The sequence below is a fragment of the Gopherus flavomarginatus genome, chromosome 1 (assembly GCF_025201925.1).
Source record: "Gopherus flavomarginatus isolate rGopFla2 chromosome 1, rGopFla2.mat.asm, whole genome shotgun sequence".
In the NCBI taxonomy this organism is placed as follows: Eukaryota; Metazoa; Chordata; order Testudines; family Testudinidae; genus Gopherus; species Gopherus flavomarginatus.
The window spans coordinates 329,560,945-329,588,607 of record NC_066617.1 but is presented as its reverse complement, the minus strand read 5'-3'; the positions used below and the strand labels follow the sequence as shown (position 1 = coordinate 329,588,607).

The following is a 27,663-nucleotide window of genomic DNA, read 5'->3' as shown; positions in this document are numbered from 1 at the left end:
GCACCTGACCAAAACGACCAATAAGGAAAGAAGATACTTTCATATCTGGGGGGAGGGGTTTGTGCTCTTTGTTTATGTCCTCTCTGGACAGAGAGAGACCAAGCAGGTAAAACATCTCCTAAAAGCATACATCCAAGATTACACAAATTGTAAGTAACGGCAAGGAAATGTGTTAGATTATCTTTTGTTTTAGTTGAAATTTTCTCTATGCTAAGAAGGAGTTTTATTCCTGTTTTTGTAACTTTGAAGTTGAGCCTAGAGGGGAATCCTCTATGTTTAAATCTTTTTATTACCCTGTAAAGTTACCTTCCATCCTGATTTTGCAGGTGTGATTCTTTTACTTTTTCTTTAAATAAAGTTCTTCCTTTAAGAACCTGTTTGATTTTCAGTGTCCTAGGGATACAGGGTCTGGTTGGTACTCACATTATTCTCAAGCCTCCTCAGGAAAGGGGGTGAAAGGGCTTGGGGGAATATTTTGGGGAACAAGGGACTCTAAGTGACCCTTTTCCTGAATTTTTGTCTAAATCACTTGGTGGTGGCAGAAATAGCATCCAAGAACAAGGAAAGGATTTGTGCTTTGGGGAAGTTTTTAACCTAAGCTGGTAAAAATAAGCTTAAGGGGTCTTTCATGCGGGTCCCCACATCTGTACCCCAGTGTTCAGAGTGGGGAGGGAACCCTAATATGGTGGCAGCACGATGAAATCATTTTGAGCCAGAGGCACGGACCTCAGGATTTAAAAAAGGACATTTTTTTTCTTTTGCTTGCTTGAAAACCAGGGAGGTTTTGTTGTTGTTGTTGTTGTGTTTTGTTTTGTTTTATTTTTTAAAAGGACACTTTTTTTTTTTTAAGCTGAGAGCAGCTAGAGTTTCTTTTTCTTTACCTGTGGACAGAGTAGTTAAATTCCTGCAAGGGAATTTACAAGGTGGGTTTTTTTTTCTTCCTAGCTCTCGGGTTAGGCTAGCCTAAGCGCAGGAAGGCTAGGTTGATGGAAAGTGAGGTCTAGAAAAAACTGGAATTAGCCAGACTGGAGGCTGAACAAAAACAGAAAGAACATGAAAAACAAATGGACTTAAAATGCTTGGAGTTGGAAGCAAAGGAGAGGAAAGAGGTGAAACACTTGGAGGCAGAGGCAAAACGCTTGTTTATGGAGTTAGAGCTGAAGTGCTTAGAGCTGGAAAAGGCTAAGATGGGTTTACCAGATAACCCTAACAATCCTTCTCCAGGTACCACTCCCCATTCCAAAAAATTTCCCACCTACAAAGAGGCCATCTTAGAAAATTTTGAAAGGGTCTGCCTTGGGTACAGCATCTCTACAGACCAGTAAATGGTGGAGCTGAGGCCACAGCTCAGTGGACCTTAGCAGAGGTGGCAGCTGAAATGCCTAAGGAACACACGAACTGCTATGAACTTTTTTTTAAAAAAATGCCAGAATTAGAATGGAGCTAACACCCGAGCATGCCCATTGGTGGTTCAGAGTCCTAAGGTGGAAACCAGACATGGCGTTTTCCTGACACGCCTACCACATTGTAAAAAATTGGGATGCCTGGATATCAGGAGCAAAGTTAAATCTCTGGAAGATCTGTCTTTCCTAATGCAAATGGAGCAGTTTTTAGAGGGTGTTCCTGAGGAAATAGAAAGGTTTAAACAGCACCTATCATAGGGCTGTGTGTATGCTGTGACCATAGCAGTGTTGAGCACTTTTAAAAATCCCACTTGTAGCAAACATAGCCCCACCTATTCCCAAAACACATTCTCCACCTAGTTTCTGGTCAAAAGGAAGAGTCATATTAATATATGTACAAATGCTATTCTCTCCTCTATGGCTGTGCACATAACTGTGGTATGTGGAGAGGCAGGAATTGGTCAGGCTACACAAAGGGTAAAGACCACTTGTGCAGAGCCCACTGCCAGGGAGTCTTCCTGTGTGCTGTTATGCAAGAGAGATCTGGGTTTAGTTAGAGGTGGGGCAGAAAAGAGGTTGGATGGTGTGGGAATGGAAGAAAAGACGGTTACTCACCTTTGTAACTGTTGTTCTTCGAGATGTGTTGCTCATATCCATTCCAGTTAGGTGTGCGCGCCGCGCGTGCACGTTCGTCGGAAGATTTTTACCCTAGCAACTCCGGTGGGCCGGCAGGTCGCCCCCTAGAGTGGCGCTGGCATGGCGCCTGATATATACCCCTGCCAGCCCGCCCACTCCTCAGTTCCTTCTTGACGGCTACTCCGACAGTGGGGAAGGAGGGCGGGTGTGGAATGGATATGAGCAACACATTTCGAAGAACAACAGTTACAAAGGTGAGTAACCGTCTTTTCTTCTTCGAGTGATTGCTCATATCCATTCCAGTTAGGTGAATCCCAAGCCTTACCTAGGAGGTGGGGTCGGAGTGAGAAGTCACGGCATGGAGCACTGTGGAGCTGAAAGCTGCATCATCTCTGGACTGCTGAACCAGGGCATAATGGGAAGTGAAAGTATGAACGGAGGACCAGGTTGCTGCCCTACAGATCTCCTGGATGGGCACGTGGGCGAGTAAAGCTGTCGATGCCACTTGAGCCCTGGTAGAGTGCGCAGTCACATGACCCGGAGGGGTATGAGCCAAGTCATAACAGGCTCGGATACAGGATGTTACCCATGAGGAGATTCTTTGAGAGGAAACGGGTAACCCTTTGACATGTTCCACTACTGCCACAAAGAGTTTGGGGGATTTGCGGAACGGCTTGGTTCTCTCTATATAAAAGGCAAGCGCTCGACGGACGTCCAGTGAGTGAAGCTGCTGCTCCCTGTGGGACGAGTGAGGTTTTGGGAAAAAGACAGGGAGAAAGATGTCCTGGTTGACATGAAAGGCTGAGACCACCTTGGGGAGAAAGGCTGGGTGCGGCCTCAGCTGGACTTTGTCCCTGTGGAACACAGTATACCGGGGATCTACCGTGAGGGCCCGGAGCTCCGACACCCGTCTGGCTGAGGTGATGGCCACCAGGAAGGCAGTCTTCCAGGAGAGATAGAGCAGGGAGCAAGTCGCTAATGGCTCAAACGGAGGGAACATGAGCTGGGTCAGAACTAGGTTCAGGTCCCAGGTAGGGGTAGGGTGTTGAACCTGGGGGTAGAGACGCTCCAAGCCTTTAAGGAATCTAGTCACCATAGGGTGAATGAACATCGAGCGGCCATCCCCCCCTGGGTGAAAGGTGGAGATGGCCGCCAGGTGAACCCCAAGAGATGATATCGCCGGGCCCTGCTCCTTGAGGGACCATATGTAGTCTAAGATAATGGCCATGGAGACCTCGGTGGGAAGGAAACTCCGTTCCGCGCACCAGCAGGTGAAGCGCTTCCATTTGGCTGAATACGTCGCTCTAGTGGAAGGCTTCCTGCTGCCCAGGAGCACCTACCGCACTGGGGTAGAGCAACGGAGTTCAGACCGGGTCAGCCACTCAGGAGCCACACCGTGAAGTGCAGAGATTGAAAGTCTGGGTGACGTAGCCTGCCGTGGTCCTGGATGATCAGGTCCAGGTGAAGAGGCAGGGAGACAGGGTCGGCCAGAGACAGGTCCAGCAACATGGAGTACCAGTGTTGCCTGGGCCACGCTGGAGCTATCATGATCAAGCGGGCCCTGTCCCTGCGCACCTTCAGAAGGACCTTGTGGACGAGCGGGAACGGAGGGAATGCGTAGAACAGATGCGTCGTCCACGGAATAAGGAAGGCGTCTGCTACCGAACCGGGTTCCCGGCCTTGAAAGGAGCAGAACATCTGGCATTTCCTGTTCCCTCGGGACGCGAAGAGGTCCATCCGGGGACATCTCCCTCTCTGGAAGAGCGAAAGGGCGACGTCCGGGCGAAGGTACCACTCGTGGGAAAGAAAGGATCTGCTCAGATGATCCGCCAGCGTGTTCCGAACCCCGGGAAGGAAGGATGCGATGAGGTGAATGGAGTGGGCTATGCAGAAGTCCCAGAGCCTCACAGTCTCCTGACACAGGGCAGAAGACCTCGTGCCGCCCTGCTTGTTGATATAATACATGGTCGTTGTGTTGTCGGTGAATACCGAGACACAGCAACCCTGAAGTTGACGATCGTAGAACCCGCACCGGAGGTTGAGGCAGCATAGGCTCAGTCAATGCAATCAGGTCCCGAGCCGAAGCAAATGTCTCCAGCGTCGAGGGGACCATTAGCTCAACCCCAGATCTTATGTGGGAGCTGTGAGGGACCGGACTCGACGGACCTCCCGGGTGGTAAGAAGGAACTGAGGAGCAGGAGGGCCGGCAGGGGTATATATCAGGCGCCATGCTGGCGCCACTCTAGGGGGCGACCTGCCTGCCCACCGGAGTTGCTAGGGTAAAAATCTTCCGACAAACGTGCACGAGCGGCGCACACACCTAACTGGAATGGATATGAGCAATCACTCGAAGAAGAACTAGTATTATAAGTATTGAGGGTCCTTCCCATTAGGTACAGAGTAGCTCTATCTCCAATCAGTGACTGGATGCACAACTGATGGTGGGGGAGGACTTCTTCTCTTCTTGTACCTCAGAGATTCCCTATGTGGGGTCCACTTCTGGGCTGGCCTTACACGTGGGCGACCACCCCGGGCTCCATGGTCAAGAGGCAAGGAGCATGGCGGGCCTGGAGTGGCAATGGGGGCCAGAGGTGCCAAAATACAAGTTTGCCCAGGGCACCATTTCCCCTAAGGCTGACCCTCGTCCCCCTAGGCACTACAGGGAGGATTTAAGCTACAGTAAAGAGGATTTTTTTTAAAAGGTATCAAACTTTAGTACATTTTCTCTCAATGAGAATAATTTTTATTATGTCCATTATCTCTTTTTCTCACATATGTCCATGTGTCAAGACACTCACAGGAGGGAAAGGATATTACCCATAGGCCTGTGAAATAGATGCACACAGATCATTCATGGGATTCCAGTGAGGATATGGTAATCACAGAAGTATGAGGTTTGTATATATTTGACTTAGGGAAGACAATGCACAAAAACAGTGATTAATGCTATATATAGTTCTACAGATCTGATGTCATCACAAAGCACTCAGACTTAAAATCTGATGATTAGAGAGTAAGGGGAACTAGTTATCTTTAGCATATGTGCGGATATGTGATAGATATGCAGATGAGTCACTAAAATCATAATATTGTCCATCTCCCCTACTGAGGATTTTTAAGTTGTCTGTGTAAGAGACAAACTGTAAAACAGAGTTCAGAAAACCTCAAGTGGCAGGATCTAATCTTATTTGGATTATTTTATGCTTAGAGAAATTTCAACTCCTTCCCACCCCCACAGTAATACTCTTTGAATAACATCTGAGGATTTGTCTTAAAGTGGGATCAGCCCTGCACAGAAAAACAGAACGCATTGTTTCCAAAAGATCAAAAAAGACCTCATCCTCATTCCTTCTTTTCAGCTTTGCTAAATGGGCAAGCACTCCATGTGACAAATTGGTTTGGTAACTGGCAAATGAATCATCATGGGGCTCCCCAAAGGCTGCCGCTAGTTTTTCTAAGTAAATAATGCACCTTCTTGAGTCAGAGTTTTATTAGTACTCCATTCACAGATAACAGGATTAGGAAGGGGATTAGTAAATAAATCAACCCTGGTGCTTTTCTATAGAGAATCTATACTTGAAAATACAGCATTTATATTAAATATACTAGGCCAAACTGTTTTTAGTTAATATGTTTAAACCCCTAACTTCAGCAGAGTTGCACTAACTCAGCCCAGACAGAATTTGAGCCACAATGTGCAAAGCCTATTTAAATTTTGAAGGTATAATAAACACAATTGGTTGACCATAATAATTGCCATAGAATAGCTACAAGACAACACATTGATGGAACAATGACAGTGGTTTCTGCAAATGCAGCAGTTTTATAGAATTCTGGTCCATTTTGGTTGCTTATGGTCTAGACAATGATTTTGGCACATAACGTGGCCTGTTTCTGCATCATAAGAGGGAGCATGTGGTTCTATACTAGCTAATGGCCAAACAAAGTTGACTGTGGAGTAACACCATTGTCATATGTGATCACCAGAAACCTCAGTAGGTTAATGAAATCCTTGGAATTTGAGTCATCGCAGACAACTTTAACGGTCTGTAACATTTTTCTTTAAAATAGACTCAACACAGTTCCATATAGTTAATAGCAATGAAGATTCATAGCCCTTAAAGACTCGGGTATATTTCTTTGAAAAGGGCATACTGCTGTACGATACTAAAGCTGAAAAGATTTGGTATGTATTAGCATGAGTGAATCAGGTGATAGGCTGCTAAGCTTAAAGTCCTCTTACTTGAAAAGAAAGAAGGAAACACCTTATCACTATAGTAACCAGTGTTAAGATATCTTCAGCACATTCACAGGACTGAGCTCTTAATTGTCAGTGCGTGCTGAGGAGTCTCAGCATCACCCCAGTGGTGCTTAGCTCTTGCAAGATCGAGCCCTTAATTTGTAGCAATAACATGCTTCAAAGTAATCTAATATTGCAGAAGCCGAACGCACACCAGAGGCTCCACAACCAGGGAGGCAGTTTTTTTGGTAAAGTTTGTCTTATCCCAGATCAGCAAAGAGTGCACAGAGTATTGTGTACACAGGATGGAATTTGTAATTATGTCATGATCCTGAAAAGAATTTGTTATAGAATCTACTGCTGAAATGCAGAAAGCAAACCGACTAGTGTTTTGGTTAAACAAGCTTTATCTAAATACATATTTTTCATTATTACTAACCTCAATTTGGTGGTATATCAAATACACAGAATATCACACTATAAAATATTAATTCATCTGATTTAAAAATATCAAAGAACCACTCTTTTTTAAAGCTTTCCAAAGTGCATGCAACCTAAAATTTGTGTGCACAGAGGCATATCTGTTTGGGATGCAAAAAATAGGTGTATACATTGACATGCTTATGTCTACACCCAGGTTACTTTTTTTGTACTCAAACAGGTGCACACCTTTACTGGCGGAGTGAAGTGAGGCCCTACACTCAACTTGATGACGTTTCTCTGTGTATGTAACCTGATAGTTTTTGAAAACTATATTTGATCAATTCCAAAATTTCAGGGAATGGTCTAGATATCAATGGGCAGAACCCTATGGATTCTGGTAGAAATAAAAACTGTGGGAAGAGCTTGATTTCCACAAAAGTCACCATTTGGTCACTGAGTGGTGGGGAGGCAGAGACTTCACCCAGGCCATTGGAAGAGGAGCAGAGTCAGGGGTGAGGCACTGACCCAAGGGTTAGGATACAGGATTACTGTTAGAGTCTCAGAGAGCTTCTTCTGTTTGCAGCACCAAATGGGTCACACTGTGACCCTGATTTTAATAGAAATGAGGATGGTGAAAGTCTCTCCAGCCAGCCCCTGGATCCCACCTTGTTTCCACTCTAGTTAATCCCCCTGTCCTGCTGTGCCCTTGTCTCTCACTCAGGTCAGGCCCCCACCCAAGTGGCTCCTTGCCTCACTCAGCTGGGCTCACCTCACGGGTCTGGCCAGCTCCTCCAGCCAGACCTCTTACTGCCCCCCCTCTGGCCAGGCCCTTGCTCCCCACCCCCAAACTCTGTCAGATCCTTTCTGATTTTCACCAAAATCAGCAGAATAGAAAAGCCTGTAAAATCAGTCTTCTCTGGTGTTCAGAGGGAGGAACAGGCCAAGTTGGAGGGGTGGGGCAAGAGTCCAACTGTTACAAGCTCAGCCTACATAAGCAATGAAGTGTGTGACCCTCTAATTTTACATGCCCACAAGTTGGTAGCTCTTAGAAAATCTGACCCTAGTTTCTACCAGGCAAATAATATATATAATACAAGCATATAATATGAAGCCAAGACTAGAGAGGTAGCCAGATAAATATTATGCTTATACATTTATAACTAGAGCAAACCAGGTGGTTTAATGACAGCAAAACAGGAGTTCAATTTTCAGGTCTCTAGTTCTGTCCTTTTCTTCTAAACGAGCATGGGCTGTTACTGCTGCAGACAGAGGAGAGCTTTGCGTAATGTTGCATTAGCAACCCCTGGGATGGTTTGGGGAGTCTGCTTAGGTACAACTTGTGATTCCTTGCTGAAGCTATGAAGTTCTTACTATGAAATTGTCGGGTCATTGAATGCCTCAGTGTGGCTGTGGAGTCAGCTATGGCCGGTCAGGGTTGCAGCATGTCCACCCCAGACACAATTGTGGGCCCTTAGACCTTTAAGGGTCACTTATTCAGGTACAAGCACCTTGGTACAATGGGTTGACTGAAGCTTAAGGAATCAAGTTTGATAAAGTTTCTCTGCAGGGGGCTGGGAAAGTGGGGAATGGAAAATCCCTAGCATCAGAGAAAAGAAACCCAGGTATTGATGTTGGCTTTTAAAAGCCAGAGGCTAGGTGGGTCAGAAAAGACACAGATGCAAAGGACGCATGGGTAAAAGAGCAGAAGGGGACTGACCGCAGAGGTCAGAATCAGAGAAACTGTGTGCACGCGCAAGAGGGGAAACCTGGACTCCACAGAGGACTCGGCCCTAAATTCAAATTATCCAGTGGGGTGAGGAAACCGAGGCAGGGAAATGCATACAGGTGTGCTTATTTTATCTACTTCTGTGTGTTTCTCATGCTAAGTAAAGAGTAGTGGTGTTTAGAATCCTGTGCAAAGTCTATCTGTGTATCTGTTTGCTCTCACTGTCACTTGACCACATAGTTAAACTGTAAACTCAGAGCGCCCACATGCTTGGAGTGCTGGGAGAGGGTGTGTCTAAGAGCTATTGAGGAGCCTCAGGGAGGCAGCTCTAGTCTCAGGGTCTAGGCTGTGGGATCATAGTATCTCAGAAAGGGGTGCTAGACAGAGAATCTATACAGAGAGTGCACCCAAAGAGAGAGAGAGATCGATTTGCTTAATCTCAAAGCAGCTTAAAGGGCACATGAGACCAGTGAGGTAGGCCCTGAACACAACACCAAAAGGGAGCTCTACCAGGGCTGTATGTCTGACAAACCCCAACCAGGCCAAACGAAGGATAGAGCTGCATCTAACTCTCCATGACACAAGGAATATTGCTGCAATATGGACAGCCCCTGAGACAAGAAGGAATTAAAACGGGGAGATTGCAGAGAGAAATTGCCTATATTAATATTTGCATGATAGAATTTAACTAGGGTTTGGTTTAACACATCACCTTTCATGAAGAAGCATTTCAGAGTACTTGGAAATAAATTGAGTTAAATACATGCATTGCAGTATCCATCTAAGCCAGCGTTTCTCAAACTGGGGTGAGGGTCCACTGGCCCCACTGATCAACTCCTCTCCCTCAACTCCTCCTCCTCTCTCCTGCACACTGGGAACAGCTATTCAGTGGTGTGCAGGAGGTGCTAGGAAGGAGGGGGAGGAGCAAGGACAGTGCATGCTTGGGGGTGGGGGTGGAAAGAGGCAGGGAAGAGGAGGGGCAGGGGTGAAGTGGGGGTGGGAAGAGAGGGGACAGAGGCTCGGCCTGGGGCTGAGTGGGGGGCTTGGGGATCCATGAAAAATTGTAAATCAAAATGGGAGTCCTCAGGTTGCTAAAGTTTGAGAACCATTGATCTAGGCTAATATGAGAAAACATTATGGGACAAAGCCGGTAATCCTTACTCAGGCAGAATTGTCATTAGAGTCAAGGATCAAGCCCTATGTGCACAAGGACAGTTTACACTCAACCTTGGACATTAGAACCTTCATTAAGAGAGAATAATTCAGTAAAGACATTGGGATTATCCACTCTCCAATATGGACATGTGAATTTTCTTCCCAGCCAGTTGGCAGGCAGGAGGAATCTCAGCCATATGTGTCACCTGAAGGATAGTGCCTTTATCTAGCAATCCTGCAGCTCCTCTTAGCATTCCACTGTTCTTACACTACCAGGTACCCCACCTTAAAAACTTCACCATGTATAGGAAATAACTACAAAACTCTACCACAGTGTTTATCATATTCTCTTACTCCCTGGGGCAAGAGTAGGGAAGTATAGAAAATACTGAGCTAACCTTATTTATTGGCAAGGTTGGTGGTGACTTCATATGTTATCAAGTCTCGTGGAAGTGTTGAATCTATGGCTTCACCCTCAGACAAAAAGACCCGAATGTGCCTCATACAGACACTAAATATAATGGCTCTTTTCCAGTATTCTAACTGATCATGTAAGTTACACTATCTTTTAAACCCTAAATAACATTTAAGATATGGATTTTGCCCATTCCAGGTTCTCAGGGAAATGTGGGTCTAACAGTACAGATGTGTTTTCAAGAAAGGCAATTTACAGAAAAAGATACAATGTAGTATCAATATGGCTTCTGATTTTAGGTTTTAAATTGATAAGACACCCCCAACACAAAAAACAAAAACAAAAATGAAGTCAGTGTTTATCTAATAAATGCCAGAAATTGTTATTGGTGGGCTTGTCTACACAGAGCAGTAATGCGAATTAAGGGTGTTATGCATTAATTGGTCTGTGTAGACCTTGCTGATGTTCACTACAAGTTCTTTAGTGTGCTCTACCACTGTGCTATTTCAAAACGCACTGTGTTAAAGTGCACTGGAGAACATTACACCTTAGTGTATACTACTGTAATCTTTGTAATAAGTAATTTATATAAATATACATTACTCATTAAAGTATATATAAAGAAAGCATTGATCTCCCCTTTTTTTTATAGCTATACAACAACTCAAATATTGCTGCAAAACTCTCCAGATGACTAACTAACTAACTAAATAAACCAACCTTGAAAAACAGAGGCCTTAAGTATAAATAATGCTAAGGTTGTGATACAAATACCAAATTTCAAAATTAGAGGTAACGTGCCTCTGGGAAAGGCTATTGTGCCTCTTAATAATATCCCATTTCTCCCACAAACAGATGGTTGAGGATGAAATGCCTCATCCATAACTTTGATTTTCCTGGTTTATGCTAGGTATGTGTCACTGTGATGTTATTTGAATATAATATTCTGAAGAAGAGACGTGTTTATAAAGAATCTTGCTGCAGATACAGGCAGGGGAAAAGAAAGGATCAAACATGAGAACGTAGGGATTAAAGTGCAAGTTTGCAGATGAGAAACCTAGTGGGCCCCTCGTTTCCTCCCACACAGACAAATTTCCCACTTTGTTCTCTGAGTGTTGGCTGTACTCCTGACCTCGCAGCTCTTTTCTCTTTAACATGACCCTAGTATAGAGAGGTACCGTTCATCACTAAAGTTTTCATCCATTCTTTCTTTTCAGCCCACGCCACCCACACTTCCCATGGCAGCTCTTACCCACAGAATTCATGTAGCTCCAATGAACTATCTGTAATGGAAAACACATGGGGCCTAATTGTAATTTACATTAAGGCTCCTTTACACCACTAAGAGTGTAAAGGGGTCCATTTTAAATGCCCTTTACACTGCCAGTGGTCTAAAAGGGCCATAGTGTAAATGACAGTCAGGCTCTCTATGCCTTGTCTGTGCATCAATTGATTTCTACAGCTATCATCACTGCAGTACCTAGAATTTCAGGGATGGCAAATTCATTTTGTCAAGCGTGCTGAAATATATTTTGAATTATGGGCAGTGAGCAGGGATTACAAAATTATAGCTATGCTGCCCTCAATCCACAGCAGGCCTCGCTCTGCTTCAGTGGACAAGGGCCCCTATGTAGTAGCCACATTTTTAGTTAATAAAACTACCAGTGCATTTAGCATCACTCAGTGGGGAAAAAATTAAATTTCTATGATTTTCTGGCTTATTTTTTTGGCCATTTGCATAACAGAATTCATCACATGGTTCTACAGTCGATCACAATGTCATGTTTCTCATAAATTTCATAACTGACAAATTAGCTATGCAACTGCACATGTATTTTTAAACAATCACCCATCGATTGTTTTAGGGTAATGGGGCCTTGAAGGCTCATTATTAGTTTTGAAGGTAACAACTGAGGGGCAGTTTTACATCTTGCTTAGTGCTGGTGTTTCAGTCTAAAACTACACTGGTTCATGTAACAAGTAAATTAGGCCTAGAAACCCTTTTTCTTGCATTCTGCAAAACAGCATGGCAAGCCAGATAAATACGTCAAGCATGCTGGATCTGGCCCCTGAATTTGACATCCTTGATCTAGGTGTATAGATATTTCTGTGTTTGAGAGAGAATTTACTATTACCTTCCCTTAAGGAAGGCAGGATTAATCCCAAAAATAAAAACCACTTCAGTTGATTACTGTAAAATATAACTTGCACAGAAGTGGCAGGATCAACATTCAAATTAGGTGTGTCTGCTTGAGCTTTACTGGTCTTTAACCATAAACACTCAACTCATGAAAAAAATTCTATTAAACTCACCTTTTTAATTCTAATGCCATTATTATGGTATTATCTTGTACCCATGGAAATTAGAAAAAAAACAACAACTATGAATTGTTAGAATTCAGGCTTCATAGCTCCTCTCCTCCAATTCTGTCTCTTTCCATCTCACCTCTCTCTTTTCCATGCCCTTTGAACAACTCACCTCATTGCTTAGTGGTGGTATCATGTCATCAGAGGTAAACCACCCATCATCCTCCTTTCTCATGTGACATATCTGAATTTATGCCACCCATCTAGTGGTGATGTCACTGCAATCAATTGAATTCACCTTGCATCTTTTACTGTCTCCCTGAACTTGGCCCACAAATCCATCTCAGCTAGCACTACTTCAAACATTGTAAGCCAGCATTCCTGTGGGTTCCACCATTACAACAGACCTGTGCAAAAGACAGTTTTCAATGGTAAGAAGGATCAAAGATTTTAAAAACTGCCTTAACTCAAAATCTAGAATAGGATTGTCTCACTGTAGCCGATGGAGAAATGAAAACCCTGACAGATAAACTCCTCAGTGCCCCCTCCCAATCAATGAATTCTTCCAATAACTAAAGTAAAAAGACTGAGGTGATGCATCACTTGTGCTCAATGCACTTTTCAGTGGGTGTTTTCCACAGCCTTTACAGAGGTATAAAATGGGATGTGTGATTTGCAGATCATGTGTTTTCAATGACTGATGCTTTCCAAAACAATTTCACAGCTACTAAGGGAGAGTGGATGTTGGTTGTCAGCCATTATGATGTTAGTCATCTCCGTTTACTTCTTTGGTTTAATAATATGGTGACCTTTTTTATTCAGCATATTAAAAATTTAAAAAATACTGGATCACATCCTCAGTTGGAGTAAATGGGTCTAACTATTGATTTTAATTGAGCTCATTTACACCAGTTGAGGATTTCACCCACAGTATCTTAATAAACTTACTCAAATGAATTATTATATATAAAACCCCAGGAATTAAAAACAAACTTTGTTTAAAAACATAAGCTGGAGGCCTGAACAAAAGCCCAGTGAAGTGAATGGAAAGCCTCCCCTTGATTTAATAAACTTTGGATCAGGCTTTGTAAGGATAACATATTTGTTTTCTTGCTTTAAAGTGCTTGGGTTTTATGAATAATGTAGTAAGTATAGGGTCATTTAGCAACCCTTACTCATTTCTGAAATGAAGCTTTTTGGTTTGAGGATATCTTCAAATCTACCTGCCTAATATTTGTTAAGTATGTTTATTCTCCTTGTTAGCATAACCTTGAACTAACTGATTTCTGTCAGTATGCCTCCAGAGTACCATCATATTCTTTGTTACATGCCTGTTTATAATTTCCAGTTCAATGTCCTTAATATTTAATGGTGGTGGCTGTAAAAGACTACTTTCCCTGTAGCATCAGGTTTACCATGGAGGTGATTGGTTAGTCAGTGAAAAGTCCTACAGCTGGCTGGAGGGAGGGGGAGGGGGCGGGAGATAGGACTTCTAGAAGAGTCTCACAATCTGTGTGTGCATAAGGCTCATATGTGACCTTGTGGATCTCTGACGTGTGACTGCTGTTGACCCAGCAGAAGAGTTCAAATTATATGCATGATGCCCAGATACTGCAGGGACAAGGGCCAACACAGTACACATATCAGAATATTTAATAGGAGGATTCTAGTCATTTAAAAAAAAATACTCAGAAATGTCTGTTATTCAGGATGAGCTTATTCCAAGGTATCTTGTTAAACATTGCTGAAGAGACAGGTTCAAATGAAACATGACTCAGATGGAAATGTACTTCATAGAAATACGAAAATCATAAATTTTCCTTCCATCGTGTCAGAAAGATTTTCCCTGGAAAGGAGCTTGCAAACTTCTCCAAAAGGAATGTTGTTGACATTAATCCAGATTTAATGAAGCAGCTTGATGGTTATATAACTAATGTCAGTTTCATAAAGAGTCTAAATTAGTCTTCCTAAAGTACATAGTACTTATGCTTGAAAAGCTTGAACATGTTCTACTCTGAGTCTGAACAGATAGTGCCAATGGCAAGAGATAAATGTTTCAAACAACTCAGTGCTGCTATTTCAAGTCCCTGCAAAGAAAAATTAAAAAAAAATTAAAAGAATGCGTAGCAAGAAATTTAGTTTGTGTGTTTTGCTTTTCATTGTAAATCTAATTTACATTCAATCAGGGCCAGCTTCAGGCACCAGCTAAGGAAGCAGGTGCTTGGGGTGGCCAATGGAAAGGGGAGGCACGTCCGGGTCTTCAGCAGCAATTTAGTGGCAGTTTCCTCGGTCCCTCTCAGAGCAAAGGACCCACTGCCGAATTGCTGCCGAAGACTGAAGCGGTGTGGTGGAGCTGCCGCTGAAGTGCTGCTGATCACAGCTTTATTTTTATTTATTTATTTATTTTGCTTTGCCATTGGGGCAGTGAAAAATCTGGAGCCGGCCTTGCATTGAATGGATTTACATCAATAATGGATTATCAATAACAGGACTGGACTGGACAAGATAAGCATTTGACTATAAGCAACTACTGAGATTGGCTAACTCAGTGTTTCTCAACCTTTTTGATAGCAGGGACTGGCTTGCTGCCTTCCTAAACTGTGTGAGGGAGATCTCAGGGATTGGTGCTGGTCCGTGGACCAGTCATTGAAAAAACACTGGGCTAAATCACCCCCCATCACAGTTAAGGTCAGAGCTGGCAAGATAGTTACTATAATAAATGTTTTTAGAAGAGAACAAAGGAAGATATCAAAATAAAATTGCAATTTTTTGCAACCAAACAAGCTACAAACAATTAGTAGCTGTCAAAGGTGTTCCAAAATAGCACTTGGTATCTTCTCTCAATGGTTGGATTTTGAAAAGGAGTATAACTAATTCCAAAGGGGGGCCCCATCCTCTGCCCATGCTTGTAGGTGCTGCTACCCATCTCTGGTTGGCTAGAACATTGGTGGATGAAGAACTGGCCTTGGTTATACATGACTTCACATCTCCGATATGGACTACAGCAATACAATATACCTGGGCATTAAGCCAGGCTTTAGTAAACACCATCTAATAAAGAACAGAGCAGCTCATCTTCTTAGCAACATGGGATACCATGAGCACATCATTAAGAGCTCAATCTGTTGAGCTTATCAGAAAGAAGATGGACAGGTGACTTGTTTGTAGTGTATAAAGTACCTTCATGGAGAGAAAATACTGAGTAGTGGAGAAGAGGTGGAAAAAGGGGAGCCTCTTCATCCACTAACGTTCGACCACAGGAAGCAGCCATTTTGTTTTGCTGCTTCTGCTCTTGGAGTGGAAGGCCTTATTGGGATATGGTTAAAATAGGGTTCTGTGTTCTTTAAGATTTTGAACTAGAGTTCTAGTTTTGTACCCTAATAAAGTCACTTCACATGACAGTGGGTAAACCACTTGCCTAAACATAAATCCAGTTAACTGCCATTATTGTATGCATTTCATCTCCTTTCACGATTATGTTACAATTAAGAAGATCTTTAAAAATGCTGCTTGACAGACTAGGATTATTAAAACTATTTCTTGGTAGGACACTTGATTGAGAAGTCTAATTTGGTCTCAGTAGGAATATGCAGTACAGGGTAAAATGCTAATTTGCATAATGATATTAATCCCGTAAGTGTATATATCTCACTGTGTAAGTACACAAATTTGCAGTAGTGCAAAACAATGGTTATCCAAAAAATATGTTTCAGAGCAGCTCCGAAGCAGCTCCTGGGAAAGTACTCTGCATATGAATTGCTATTGTTTCTTGCTCAGGGGGTCTGACAAATCCTTTTTGTGAAGCAGTGATTTAGGCTGCTATTTCTACACTCTTCTTATTCAGACATAGCAGAATGACGGGAGAGGGATAGGAACTCTGTACATTTGTAGTTAGGAAATGAAATTGATTTAGACAAGTGCTCTGTCAGTCAAAGGAACAAGTTGCCACTTGGATGCATCAGACTGATTTTTGTTAAGGTCTTAGTGGATGTAAAAATAATACGCAATTGTTTTGAATATGATGTTTTGTTTAGGATGAGAACTGCATCAAACTGTTTTTAAAGGGATGTTGAAAAATTGGAGAGGGTGCAGAAGAGTGCCACGAAAATTATTCAAGGGCTGGAGAAGATGCCTTATAGTGAATCTTAAAGCTAAAAATGATTAAACTCATAAAAAAGCAGATTGAGTGGTGACTTGATGAAAGTATCTTCTTGGGGAGAAAATACTATGTGCAAAAATCCATTTTCCCTTTCCCTCCATGCCAGTGTCTCCCACTCCTCCCTTCCCAAGGGCTCTATGTTTGCCCCCATTCCCCCACCATTTTAATTTCTTTCTGGCTGGGAGAGACTGCCAAACTTTACACTGTATTGGGAGGATGGACAGAGCTGAGTTGGAGTACAGTGGCTGCGTGGTTAATGTGCTCAACTACAAATCTGAAGAGCGTGGGTTTGAGTCTGGCTCAATCTCACACTGAAAGGCCACCTCCAGTTCACCTAACAGCAAAATGGATATCTGATCTATGAAACTGATGTGCCTTAATGATGTCAACTGGATGGGAATTTATCTTCATTTAAGGAAAATAAATTATTTGGCATCAGCATGTTGAAAGAATCCATTTAATCTTACTTCTGTTTATATGGGTTTTTTTAAATTAAATATCCACCCCTTATCTTCCATAGTGTTCATTTTAAAATTCCAAGGAAACTATTTGTACTACAGCCATCCTCCTGCAATATGCCTGTCTCTGGGCTTTCTACTAGAAGGAGAGATAGTAAAAACAAATCAAACTGCTGAGAGTGAATCTTTTCAGAGTGGGTGGGAAGCATATTTCCTTGGTATTTTCTAATATGCTCCTACATACGTCGCTATTCTTGGCAATTTAAACAAAAAAACCCAGCCAGTCATCCCTGTGAAAAATGCTGAAACCATCCCTAATTAAACTCCTACTACAAGTTCATAAATCTGAGGATATTGAATTGCTGTACATTAACAGATGTTGATCATTTTTATTACTTACTCCCTAGGAGTAAAATAAGGCTCTTAACATCAGCTGTACCAGGTTAAAAACATTCTACAGAAACCAAGTTATAGAATCTGAAGTAAGATTACCTTAAATTTAAGACACATGATACCTATAGGATTCCATTCGGATTAATTATCCCCAGAATACCTTGCCTCTAAGACCACTCACAGCATGCCGGCAGAGGCAGTGCTCAGAAACAAACCTCAGAAGAGGCCTAGGGATGCCTGCCCATCCTTCCCCACTTCCAGACAGGGGAAAGACACTATCCAGGAGCTGCTACACTGTGGTAGGTGGACAGAAAGAATTTGCCCCAATAGCAAGATGTTAGTGGCCTGGTGAGGCAAGCGGGATGAACAAAACAGTCAGACAAAAGGGACTAGCCTTTCCTCTCATTTACACTTCTAAGCTCAAAGGCAAAAGAAAATTAGTCTTTTTGGCCACCCAGTTCAGAAGAACCTGCAATTGCACAAGGAAACCAAAGGCAATAGAGTGGGCATAAATTTAACCATTTTCTTCCACCTTTTCCATCGGAAGGGGTGTCACTAACAACTACAGCTGAATTCCTTAAACTAGCGGTGGGCAATACTGCTAGAACCAGTAATAGCTCACCTACCAGTCAAAAACTAGAAGAAACCTTTTTAACCATACCTCTACATGCCCTGCAGAACACAGACTTATCTGTATGTATAAAGGAGTCAGCCTTTTTATTACATGCAGTAGAATGAATCAGGGCCCCCATACACCAATGTGCCAAACGGGGGAGGGTGCAGGGAGCTCCTTTCCTGCCTCCCAAGCACACCCACAGGGGTGATCATGGGCATGTGGCTGTCAGAGTTTCAGGAGCATTGGAGAGGCCAGGCAGAGCTGAGAGCTGCACTTGAGACCCCAGCGTGGGAGTGCTGGCTGGAGAGAGGCCAAGGTCATGGTCCTGCTTCTCCTCAATACTGCCTAGCAGCTACAGTGTGACAGTGAGGTGAGCACAAGTTATACCTGTGGAACAGATGTAGCAACTGCTATTTAAGTGCTTTACTCCTCCAGTACCCCTCAGGCATTATACCTGCTACTGCTCAGGCATCCAGAGGCTTTTGCTCAGATGATGTTCCTCCACCCCATCTCTGAATGTGACTCTGGTTCACAGAGCCATAATACAGCCCAACAATCACATTTATACCAGTTGCTTCTGAACTGCAGCAACTCTGAAATCAGTGGCCAGAGTTACAGAATCCCCTGTCAGATTTTATCTTGACTGAATTAGTCACTTGAATTTATCCTAGTAAGTCATATGTGGTCTTCTGAAGCTTTTTTGGAGGGGTAGGGTGGGGGAGATGAGCGAATTCATATACTTGGTGCACTTCTTCTGAAGGCAATGGAATTCCATCCAGGAATTAATTGGGCCCCAATACATTTCCTTAAAAAAAAAATAATAATAATAATAAAAAAGACAGTGCAAAGCTAAAGAACAATTATTCAAAAACTAAACAAACCATATTCCAAATATTGTCAGTTAACAGCCGTATGACTGCCCATGAATTCTTTTGGGTGAAAGCGATCTGTGCCTTAAAAGACCTAAGCCATTCTGCTTTTAACCACCCACAAAATAGAGAATTATGATATTTCTATAGTGGTTTTGTTTTGCTTTTTTTAAAATTTATTTTAAAGTCTTGTCCCTGGTGAAAAGATCTGCTCCCTAATCAGATAATTCAGAGATATTCTCTCTCATTGAAACCATGCAAATGAATAATGCAAGCAAGATGAGACCATCTAAGGATCCACTACAAGTACATTTACTTAACTCTAGGTGACTTCAGTGCTAGAATACTATAGCACATTATTACTAGACTTCTGAGTATTGATCCAATATCCTCAAAATATTACAACCCATTGCCAGGCTGAATTCTCAGTAATGTAAAATGAGTCAGCAACATGATTAAACTGACTATGTTATTTTAAATCAGAATTAGGACACTTCCCTCCCCAGCAACATGACCATTAGAATGGCAAAGTGAGACTGTTATATACACTGCAAAATGTCTGAGAAACAAAGTCTGTTACATAACTTTTTTCAAACTTAGGAATTCACCATCAATCTAAAAAGAGAGCTTAAACAAAGGAATTCATGCTTACAAGTACTTTAGGTGAACTGTATCATCTCTGTCAAGAGAAGATAATTAAGGAAGCAATGAAGGATAAACTATGAAAAACTTACTGGAATGCCTGTTAAAAGAAACTGTCAAAAGTTGGTGTGTCTTGGATTATGTTCACTCAACGGCTGTCAAGAGCAAGAACTTTAATGGAATAAAAGCACACAGGGGGAAAAAACACAGAACTTTTGAGTTTTTGAGAGCAAAAAGAGCATATCAATTGCTACTAGCAATGGACAAGCCTCAGAAGATTTTGATGAGCACTCAAAAGTTCAGATGTTTCTCTACAATGTCCCTTATCCAGTCTTTGGGGTCTTCAATATTTGGCTGAAAAGCCTCACTTCCACTTCTACTCTTCATAGTTGATTGTCTTTTTATATTTCTCACGCACACACACACACACACACACACACACACGTAAATGAAGTAGGTTAAAATATATGGTAGTGGCCTGGCTGGCTGGCATCAGGACTGCATAAGTTGGTCACAGGCACAGCTCAAGAAGATTCTTGTTAAGCTCAAATGTTTTGGCTCTGCACTTTTGTATATAGAATATTTGGGTCCTCTCTCCACTGTTGTGGAGTTCAAAAGTGTCCATGATGTGCAGCATAGTCATGTTCTGATGTCCCAGATTGCACAGATGCCTTAGCAGGTGAGACAAGTGTCACATGATTAGCAGTTTCTCTGGGTAGCCTGTGTTCATGGCTTCTGAATTAAAAGCAAACATCCAATTTTTAAAGTCTTCACTTAAACCTTTTTCCTACTGTACAGTTTGTAGAATCAAAATTTTTTTTCGACATTTAGTTTCAAGACCCATGGTTTTTCTTTCCTCCAGGTAAAGTTTCTACAAAATGGTTAACTATGCCTTAAGAATTTAAATGAGTTTATTTTCTACTCAGAGTCATTGGCTCACATGCTTTGAATATCATTACTAAAGAGCAATCCTAGCAGGCTTACATTTGGAAAGATGAAAGCCTGTCATCTTAACTACATTTTCATATCAAAATACCAAAATGAAGAATGTACTGAAGTCTCCTAGATGGTTGACTACCAGGACTGCCCAGAGGATTCCAGGGGCTTGGGGCAAAGCAATTTCAGGGGCCCCTTCCATAAAAAAAAGTTGCAATACTATACAAAGAGTATGGATCTAGACTGTTCTCAGTGGTACTTGATGACAGAACAAGGAGAATGGTCTCAAGTTGCAGTGGGGGAGGTTTAGGTTGATATTAGGAAAAGCTTTTCACAGAGAGTGGTGAAGCACTGGAATGGGTACCTAGGGAGGTGGTGGAATCTCCTTCCTTAGAGATTTTTAAGGTGAGGCTTGACAAAGCCCTGACTGGGATGATTTAGTTGGAATTTGGCCCTCCTTTGAGCAAGGGGTTGGACTAGATGACCTCCTGAGGTCCCTTCCAACCCTGATATTCTATGATTCTATGAATACTATGTCATCTAACTGTGATGCTTCCTTGGGGTGCCAAGGACTGAAGCTACGGCTACACTATGAGGCTTTTAGCCAGGACCGGCTCTAGGCACCAGCAAACCAAGCATGTGCTTGGGGTGACACAATTGCAGGGGCGGCATTCTGGGAGGTTGTTGGGGTTTTTTTTGTTTGTTTGTTTTTGTTTTTTTTTGCTTGGGTCAGGAAAAAGACCTAGAGCCGGCCCTGCTTTTAGTGACACACTGTGATGCTAAAAGGCATCCAGTGTACCTGCTGTTTGTCGGCAGAGAGAGCTCTCCCACTGACACAAAACATACACCCCCCATGAGCAGCAGTGGCTTTGTCGGCACAGTATGTGTGTGTTTTTTAACTACAAAAGTTTTGCCGAAGTGCCGGTATAGACAAAGCCTGAGAGCCACCACCATGCTACCCCCTGCCTCCAGTTAGAGGAAGAATTGCTTGTGCTTAATTGGGTGTCAGCTCCTTGACACCAGCAGTCTGTTACCCACCCACCCAACCTCCTCATGGCAATGCTAGTCCTCACTATGTTTTGCAGGTTAACAATAGGTGTACCTCAAGCCCCTCTGAAGAGTTCCTTTGTGGTATCCAGCCAACATCACTGGGTAACAGAAATACCAGATTTGTTATTCCCAGGGGGACAGTATACGCACCATCTTGTTTCGTTCAACTGAGGATCAGCTTCTATATAACATCACAGCACTGGGATACATTTATAGTGAAAACAATCATAAGTTTATCATCAAAGACTAAGATTTAAGAGATAATGGGTAACAATGATGGATACATGATTTGGTTTTATACAAAACTTTCTAACACTTGCCATAGAATAAATTTAAACAGATTAACCACACTGCCTGGCTACTTCCTCAGGTGCAGGACCTAGAGGTGTCCTTTTGCCTTCTTCTTGTATCCCCCCAAATTCACTGTTTGTCCCCAGAGTAAGGATGACCCATCCCCAAGGGTTTATTCCCTGGTATGCTGGCTTCATATCCTCATGATTACTTCCTATGCAAACAGAGCTTCTGCTGTGTTGGTTTACAATGTTCAATTCACATGTGAACCCGAGCACACAGGCGAATAGCCTGTCTGGCAGAAACCTGTTGTCAACAATGCCTTGATTCAGGTACACACAAACACAAACACACACACACACACACACACACACACAACTTTCTTACATAGTATTTGTACATATATTTCACAACAATATTAATGACCAGTGAGATCATTTAAGGCAGGGATCAGCAACCTTTGGCCAGGCTGACTTGTTTACCTGCCACGTTTGCAAGTTCGGCCGATCACAGCTCTCACTGGCCGTGGTTCACTGCTGCAGGCCAATGGGGGGCTGCGGGAAGCGGCACGGGCCGAGGGATGTGCTGGCCGCAGCTTCCTGCCACCCCCATTGGCCTGGAGCGGTGAACCGTGGCCAGTGGGAGCCAGGGTGCTTACCCTGGCGGGCTGCGTGCCAAAGATTGCCGATCCCTGATTTAAGGTCTTGCAGGATGTTTTTTGTGGATAAATGCTATGAAAGCAGTGTGCTAGGTATAGACAGTTTGTCAGGCCTGTCAGAAGTTAAAAAAACAGTGAACACTTTTTTTAGGATAACACTAACCCAGCTGAAAACTGGGTTAAACTGCCACTGAATCACTTGCAACAACTATGGAAAAGTGGGATGTGGGGAGAATATAGTGTAGTCGTGGCCACAGGGACATCTCCAAACTTCTGTAATTCATGCCCCCTTCATTGTCATAGCAGCTAAAATTTCTCATTGCTCCAATCTACCAGATATGGATAGAAAGAAAAAAATATCAGGGGAGAACAGAAAGTTATAGTGAGGCAAGGAATTAGTGTTGAGAGAGATGCAGTCAGAGGGAGAGCTAAAATATTCCAATTTTTTTCCTATAAACTTCAGATTCTTCAATCTCTAGTGTAACCCCCCCCCAGCCATTGTAAGACCTACTCTGATTGGTATTAAAAAGTTTGCCAACAGTTACAACATAGTGGTGCCCAATAAGCCAGTTTCCCCTTATGGTTAAAAGAGGAAGTTTGTGGCATCATGGATACTAATCTGTTGTAACTGTTGGTGAATTTTGTTTTTCTCATAGCCGCTATTGTCTCAGTCTAGGAACCTTTATGACCCCTATCACCACAGTATCTGAGTACCTAGTAAGTATTTAAATCAATAATCTTTGACTCAGCTTTGTTTCTAGTCTGCAAACAGGCATGTGTACGATAGGTCAACATATGTATACACACGTTACAAGCTGAGTTATACTGTCCCTTCATTTTCCCTGCCTGCTGAGTTGTGACTGAGCAGGGCACAGAGTCTAAGAAATCCCTCAGACAGCATTCCATCAAAGTTAAGCAGCTGTGGTAGTTCTAAGATGGGAGTTATACGTACACGATTGAGAGCATCAGAGAATGTAATTAATTCTCCCCATTAAAACACCCCTGTCCTTGTGTGCCAATTTAAAATGTATCAACTGGAGACATATAAAATTGAATACAACTTCAAATACTGGGACTCTTCTCCTAACTACTTTATTCCTATTATCAGCTTCTCAGCAATTCAAGCACCATTCTGAAGTAAATTGAAACAAGGTCCCTTAGCAATTAACTGGGGGAGAGGGGGAAGGGCAGAAATGTGGATGTGTTGGTAAGAGCTTTGATGCAAATTCCAACTCAATCATCCTTAGGTGCTTTTTCTGAAAGCCAAACACACAGTTTACAAGAGACAGAATGTTTCTTTTTGATTGCTCTGGGCTTGGTCTCAGGTTACTAGTGTTTTCTCAGGGATTCACTGCACATGACTAGAGACTACAGATCAAATTCACAGGCTGATTAAAAAAATAAATCAGTGGAGTTGTGCTCATGTATAACGAGCGGTGAATTTGTTCTGATCTTTTGGAGAGGGTTTTGGTGGTGGTGGTGGTGGTGGTGGGTTTTTTTTGGGGGTGGGGGAGGAAGTGGGAGGTTAAAAGAAAAAAAGGCTTAAACTGGATGAAATAATGCACAAGCAATATTGAGTTCTCATTTTAAAGACTGAACCTCATCACTAGAATGAAACAAGAAAAAAAATTATTCTGCAAGACAAAAGGTACAGTTCAGTCACTGGAACTTGCCTACAAATGCCGTTTATATATGGTCTGGAACACACTCACACCCCTCTAGAATGCCACTTGTCAACTATCTTTCCCAATTCTAGGCCCCTTGTGACTTCAGGTTTCAGAGGAGTAAATCAGGACCAGACCTATAAAGAAATTTGGATGGAAACCAGGGCTTATCCAAATTTAGCCATTTGGAATTGGATTTCCTTTTCGAATAACACTAAAGAATTCTGCCACTACATGACCTATATCGTTTCAATATCTTTAGTTTATCAGTGCATTATAAGAACATTAAGAGCACAAAGTGAAATTTATATGGAGCATAACATTGCTTTTTACTGATTCATCTGCTTTATTGTAGAAGATCTTTCCACACTATAATAGGAAGGTTTATCATATGAAATGTATATCAGAAAATTAATTTGATATGAAATGGAGATATGCTAACTGATTACCTACTATATAGTTTGTCTTCTGTAAACAGACTTGAGGGTTTCACAACATCTTGCATAGAGCAATAGACAATAGGACTGAAGAGACCACGGGATGTCCCGCTGCACTGAGTTAGATTTTTCTGTTAGTGTTTATCTAACCCTAATGTATCCATTAAAACTTAATGACTTACTGTGCCTATACCACGTCTTTAGATACATCATTTCATTGCTAATTGCAAGAAGAAAGGAGATGATAAGAGTGAGGACTAGCCACGCATAACAGATGTCAGTCATGTTGCTTAATGCATTAGTAGAAGGTACTCAGATACTATGGTAATGATGGAAATATAAGAATGTATAAAGAATAGAATTATCATTCTGAAGTGTTTCCTTTTTAATTTCTTTTTAATTTTTAAATTTCTTTTTAATTTCAAATCAGTTCCTGCCCTGATGGTAAATCACACATCCCTCTATATTGCCACCTCTCAGGTATTTCTAGCAATTTGTAATATCAGTCATTGCTTTTCTCTTCTTTCCACCCATGCTTTCTTATGTGAGAAACCCAATCAGTTTCATACTGAAGTCAATAGCAAAACTCCCTTTTGATAAAAAATGGAAACAGGGCTGACTTATTAGATTCCCTTAACTCCTCCTTAGAAGTTAAATCTTCTAATTCTTTTAGTGTTTGCCATTCTTGCTCTATTTCTTTTTAGATTTAAGGCTTTTGATTTTTAAATGAGACATCCAGATTACACACAGTACCTGAAGTGTGGTCATATACTGGCAAATTATCCACAAGCAAGTCTTTTGTATCATCTCCCACCAAGACACCTCATTTTATTCACATGATCTGATTTTACTTCATAGGGAAAAAGTGAAAAAAAAAGTTCATAGCGAATGGTATAGTGATTTACAAAAGCCAGCAACTTCTATATAAACGACCTTAGCCCCACACTTTCACTGGTTTTAGCTGTGCTAGTGCTCTTTTCAAGAGATCATCTTCCTTTAACCTAGTGATTGTTTTCCAGTTAGTCACAAAGGGATATACCGTGGCCACCCAGTGATATGTGTTGCCTATGTTGACCTTTTAACCCTGACAACCACCACTCATTTACAAAGAGAGTGAAAACAGGACTGTTACTTTACTGAGCAGAAAGCAAACATACACAGTATGAACCTTCCTCACTACATTACTATTTTACCAAAAATGCTCTGGAAATTACATTAGTTTCTCAGGTGTTATATCCTCATTCCAAAGAGCATACCTGAAAGAAACTATGGCTTTGGCTTTAGTGGACAAATGACAAAGTATTTAACAACTGCTTCCAGCAAATATTTTCTAAATAGGAAGTGACTGAGTGAAACTGTAAAAATATTGGGCCATATTTTCTACTGGTGTAAATGAACATCATGACTCCCATCTTCACCAGTTGAGGATTTGGCCCGTCATGGGGTCTGCTTCCACTAGTATTTCTTATGTAGGTTTATTTTTAAATGCACTTTACAAAACCTGATCAAACTTATACAGGATATCTGAAGCAACATTGACATTGCATTTGATGACAAAGATCCATTGCATTACTAGAAGTTAACAAATAATTCCCAGGACTCTACGAAATATATCACATACCTATTTCTGTGATAAAAACTTGAATTTTTTTTAATTTGATTTTTTAAGTCAGCAGTAATGGATGTGACCCTTTATAATCACCACCCTTAAAATATTTCAAAACCATTAAAAAAAGATTGCTAGGGTAAAAGTCAATCTATAACTATTGTAGCAGTCCTAGAATCACAGAGATTAGGTGTCTCTCTCTCTCTCTCTCTCTCTCACATACATACATACACACACACACACACACACACACGCACGCGCACCCACCCCTCCGTTTAATTGTACAAGTGTTCCAGCAAAGAGTCTAAGAAATTTGTCCATTACCCTTGTGAGCAGTGGATTACAAATGCCATTGCTAACTCTAGCCCTATGGCTCTGCCCTCCTGTGTTAGACCACAGAATGTTTTACAAAAATCTTACACTGTACTGAGCTGCCTCATTCCCATTTAGATTTCTTTTTCCAGCAAGAAGATCAAGAGAAGAAGCTAAATCGAAGGAGCCAGGAAGAGCCCATGGGCATATTCAAGTCCCTCTGTGGGGAAGCCAACCTCAAGGATCCCAGCGGAACTGAGAGCATGTGCAATCGCATTTTGAACGTTTGCACAGAATACTGTGAGCAAGGTCTCATTTTGGCAACTCATGTGGGCAGAACTAGAAGGAGTATCACAGTTTTTTGCTTCCAATCTCATGCTTGGGTGGAGCAGTGCATGTAGGCATTTGTAATCTCTGCAGGCTGCACCTCCTAGAAGCAGGCATAAAGCTGTCCTGCAGAGGCTCAGGAGCATGAATACCAGGGTCCAGAACATGTGAAGAAGCAGGGCACAAACCCCAAATTGTCTATGAGTTCCATACTTAGATTTCACCAACCAATCATCAAGTGTAAACTCCTCAGGTGCTAGAACAGCCTTAACATGGAGTCCCAGACAGTCCCCTTGGATACTCCGATCCATCTCGCCATACATGTAAGCTCACCTTTGTGATAGATGGTCCCTTACACCACGAATCACAGCACTATTCAGGTTATTCCCAGTCACTCACCTCAGGTCCACTGCACTTGAGATCTCACACCAAAGACAACGCTTGTAGCCAATCCTATAATAAGCTATCCAAAGATTTATTAAATAGGAAAAGGAAAGGAGTGTTATTTACAAGGTTAAAGCAGGTACACATATACACACACAAATGAGTCACAGAGTTAAGTTCAAAAGCTAATAGAAGCTTCTAGAATAAGCAAGCTCTCTATCTCCCTTAGGGCTAAACTAGGCTAAACAATGCAGAATCTCTTGTTTATGCCTAGAAAACCTTGCCCTTGAGAGTCCCAGCAGCAGAGAAATAGTTTATTGTTAGAGGTTTTGCCCCATTTCCTGAGCTGTCAGTTCAGCTGATGAGAGGGGTTCACTTGCATGTCTCCTCTTCATGACAGGAGGCAGAGCAATTAAAGTCTTTTGTCCTCTGATGTTCACAAGACACTAGAGCCTCAGAGTTACTAACACCAGAGCTATGAATTGACCAGTCAACTACACCCCTCATTTGGAACAGGAAGTACGCAATCAGGCAGCAGCAGAGACAAAAAATAAAC

The 27,663-nt window shown here is 42.1% G+C and overlaps 1 protein-coding gene and 1 long non-coding RNA gene across 3 annotated transcripts in view; one reads left to right on the top strand and one right to left on the bottom strand.

The window, feature by feature from the left end:
* The window catches only part of SPATA13 (spermatogenesis associated 13), a 266,452-nt gene that overhangs the window by 143,200 nt on the left and 95,589 nt on the right, over nucleotides 1–27,663 (bottom strand). The gene's annotated exons all lie outside the window — the stretch shown is intronic.
* Nucleotides 66–26,651, top strand: LOC127043355 (uncharacterized). The gene is made up of 3 exons (XR_007772218.1): nucleotides 66–149; nucleotides 4,830–4,933; nucleotides 26,549–26,651. It is a non-coding gene; the product is annotated as an uncharacterized LOC127043355 (long non-coding RNA).